This window comes from Rattus rattus, chromosome 4 (assembly GCF_011064425.1).
Source record: "Rattus rattus isolate New Zealand chromosome 4, Rrattus_CSIRO_v1, whole genome shotgun sequence".
NCBI lineage: Eukaryota > Metazoa > Chordata > Mammalia > Rodentia > Muridae > Rattus > Rattus rattus.
The window spans coordinates 132,784,104-132,787,965 of NC_046157.1; the positions used below are offsets into that span (position 1 = coordinate 132,784,104).

At 51.3% G+C, this 3,862-nt stretch overlaps 1 pseudogene; it reads right to left on the reverse strand.

Annotated features, from left to right (window-relative positions):
* The window catches only part of LOC116898512, a 12,648-nt pseudogene extending 8,856 nt beyond the window's left edge, over window positions 1-3,792 (reverse strand).
* Between the last annotated feature and the right edge of the window lie 70 nt (window positions 3,793-3,862).

Below are 3,862 nucleotides of genomic sequence, written 5' to 3' on the forward strand. Positions count from 1 at the left end.
AATCTACAAAGCCAGAGTCCTGGGGGTGGGGGGTAGGGATTTCAGCAGGTGTCCTGTCCAGCTATCCTCCTTCACCTTCCCCCAACCCGACTCAGGCCTCTGGTTCCTCCCAGCCCAAGCACCCAGAGCTAAACAACTCAAGCTGAGGCCAAGCCTCCTCCACTGCTCAGGCACCACTGTCAACAGGGCCTGGCCAATGGCGACCTCATGGGCACCCTGCCTCCAGCCTCCCAAAAACCATTTTACTGAGTCAGGAGACAGGGCTGCCATCCAGAAGTCCACAGGCCCTGCCACTGCCAGCCCTAAGGCGTCACCTGGCAGAGGAGCCAGCGCCCGCTCCTACCCGGAAGCCGCCCTGACCAGGGCCTGGGCCACCCAGGGTGGTGGCTGGAGGGTGGCCGGCCGGCCTGCCCCAGGCACCTCCGCCCAAAGGCAGGAAAGGGCTGTCACGTGGCGCCCAGGTCGTGCACGTGGCCCACCCTGGAGCAGCCCGAGGTCTCCGGGGCTGCCCGAGGCCACCGGCCTCCCGCCATCTCCCCCGGGCCCCTCAGTGCTTGTGTAGGCCGCAAAGTCAGCAAGGCCATGACTCCCGCCCTCCAGGCCTTACCCTGGGGGCTGTCCGGTGGGAGAACCCAGAACCGGAAATACAAAGGAACCCCTTTTTGCCTTCTCCCCCATTTCTTCGTGCTACATCAAAAAAGCCGAATTTCAACCTCCGTGTAAGGAGTCTGTGGCTTTGGGCTGGTCTTGCACTGTACCCACGCCCTGCCCTCGACTCACCATGATGGCTGCAGGGGGTCCGGTGGAAAAAAACTCGAAGATGGCACAGAAGCCACGCTGCTAGCAGCTACTCGGGGCAGCTGCGGAGTGACGGCCTGGCCACCAACCGGCAAAAAGTCGCGGAGGCAGTGGAAGGAGAGCCAAGGGCCTCGGAGACAATGGAGTCGTGAAGCGAGTGTGGGGAGAGTCACTGAGTGACTGAGGCGTGGGCGGCGCGCCCCCGGGGATGACTGTGCCAGGCTGGCCTCGTGGTGGGCTTCAGCCAATGGGCGGCAGCGCTCGGCCCTCTCAGGGGGGCTGGGGGACCCACATCGCCCACCTGAGTACGTGAGGGGTGCGCGTGGGGCATGCGTGAGGAACAGTTCTCGGGGCGAGCTACGCCCGAGCCCCACAGACAGACGGACAGACACACAGACAGACAGACAGACTCACCCCACTCCCGGGTCCCCCAGAACCGTGTCTGAAGACCCTTTGGAACACGTCCTGTGCAGAACTGTGGTCAGAGTTCTCTCAGGAAAGCATTTATTCAGGTCATTCCCTCAAAATGGCGCCTTGAATACATAGGGTTATCCGGTTGGAAAAGCCCGGCGACCGAATGGAAAAGTAACGAAACGCACCTAGAAATAGAAAATAACACGCACCTCTAGACAGAAGGCCTCGCCTGGCGGACCCCTTCGCCCCTTTCGCCAGCCACATTTAGGAGGTTGAGTCCGGTTGCGTGTTGGAGGACAGGCTCACAGGCTGGCCCTTCAGCCAAATCAGGACTTTTTTCCCCGTTTTTTTCCCTTTCGGATAAGGGCCTGAATTATCAGGTACAAGGGACACAGCAGTGAACACGCACGAATATTTCTCCCTCGGTGGCATTTAAGTTGTGATCGGCGTTTCCTGTAGGCTTGACAGAAACAAGCTAGGCCGGCTGAGAGGATTCTAGAACATTCTCAAGGTCGGAGAAATGGGGCCTACCTACAGCAAAGCCGCCGCTGTAGGGTGGTGGGTGGATAATCTCGTATCACTGAACAGCTTGAGTATTTATTCCATCATGACTACCTTTGTAGTGATGAAAACTATTACTTTTTTTTTTTTTTTTTTTGAACTGGCAAAACGAGAGACTTAAAACCGCCATTAACTATATAGAAATGCTGGATAAAATGATAATAAAATAGAAAATAAAAATAAAATAAATAGGGATGGATGCACCCACTTAAAGGGAGGGAAATTCCAAGGTCTCCAAAATGAAGACAAGTTGGAAACTGCAGTGGTGAAGATCTGATTCTCCCCTGGCCTTTGATAGGTAACTACATTGTGGTGTGAACGGTATAACAACGGTATAACGGGCCTGGACTCTCCTAATTTTAGTACAGAGAAAAAAACAACACCAAACAGATCTGGAATGGTTGGTTAATGTGCAGGGATAGATGGTTCTAACCTCTAGCTCTAGGCAGAGATATGTGGGCTGGAAGGAAAACTTAGAAATAGTGCAGACAGGTGTGGAACTGAGCACCCTGCAGCATTCCAGTACTCTGGAAAGGCATGATCACCCTAAGGAAAAACATGGACTTGGGGAATGGAGAGCACCGTAGAGATTAGAGCAAAACCCCACATCATTTAAGTCTGATTAGAATTTGACGCTCTTCACCTGCATTTCCGGAGTTTGGCATTTATATTTATGACATGTTTATAACCAGAATCTCAAAATGAAGAAATAGGCTTTCCCAATTCACTATCCATTTCCCTGCAAAAGATTCTTAGGCATGGTGTTTTTTTAAATGTTCGGAAAAAGGAGGGACCGGAAGGGGTCCTCACAGAACAGGACTTTTCAAAGAGAACCCTACTGGAAGTAGGGCTTAGGGGTACAATCTCCTAACCCCAGCTGCTTGGGAGGAGAGGCTGTGAGGCAAAGAAAACCAAAAGTTCAAGGGTGCCCTGACGATTTACCAACACTGTTTCAACATAAAAGGAAAGAGAGAACTGCAGAGGATGCTTCACAGGAGAGAGTGCTTGCCCAGCACGATAGAAGGATGTCCTGGCTTTAATTCCCTGTAAGCACTCTCTCTGTCTTGCCCTCTCTCTCTCTCTCTCTCTCTCTCTCTCTCTCTCTCTCTCTCTCTCTCCTCCCTCCCCCTCCCTCCCTCCCCCCCCTCTTGCTCTCCCTTTCTCTCTCTCTCTCTGTGTGCGAGTGCGTGCCTGTGTGTCTGTCTGTCTCTGTCTCTTTGTCTCTGTCTCTGTCTCTGTCTCTCTCAAACACACACACACACACACACACACACACACACACTACTTACCTTTGCCTTTACACCCCCCAAGAGATTATAAAACATTTTACCATGAATAGGAATGGCATGTTTGGATTGCATGATCTGTTTTCTTTTTCTGTCTCTGCCCTTGGTCTTTCAAGACAGACTTTCTCTGGGAGGCCCTGGAATTCTCTCTGTAGACCAGGCTGGCTTACAAAGACCCACTTGCCTCTGCCTCCTGAGGGCCCACCACTCCTGCCTCTTTTACTGCTTTAACATACACTTTAAATAGAAAGCTGATAAATATCTTCCCTCTTAAAGAATTCAAAGGCCTCTCAGGGTGTTTTTACTTGTAAAGCTCTTCTCCCAGTTTAAACTGGCCAGTTTTCAGGTTCCTTCTGTTACTCTCCTACAAGTCAGCCATGGTGGTTTTTAGACAAACCCGCACAAAGAAACAACACTGTACTCTCCACATTACCTCCTGCTCTACCCTGCTCTCCTCGCTCCCTCACAATTTAATCCTCATTTAACTTCATTTTTCTTAGCAGATGAATAACAGTCCATTGTGCTTCCCGGACATTCCTACCTCATCTTTTGAGAATTCTCTGCTTAATTCTACATCTCACATTTTAGTTGGGTTTTGTTTCTTCGGTTTAGGTTGTTTCATTTTGTACATAGCCTAGCTATTAACCCTCTTTCCCATGTTGTAGGCTTCTGGTTTGCCTAAATGATGCTGTCCTTTCTCGTGAGAAGTTTCTCACCTTGATGAGGTCTCCATGCCCGTGGTATCAGTGTCCTGTTCAGAATGGCCTTTTCTGTGCCAAAGAATCAAGCCTATTCCACCCACT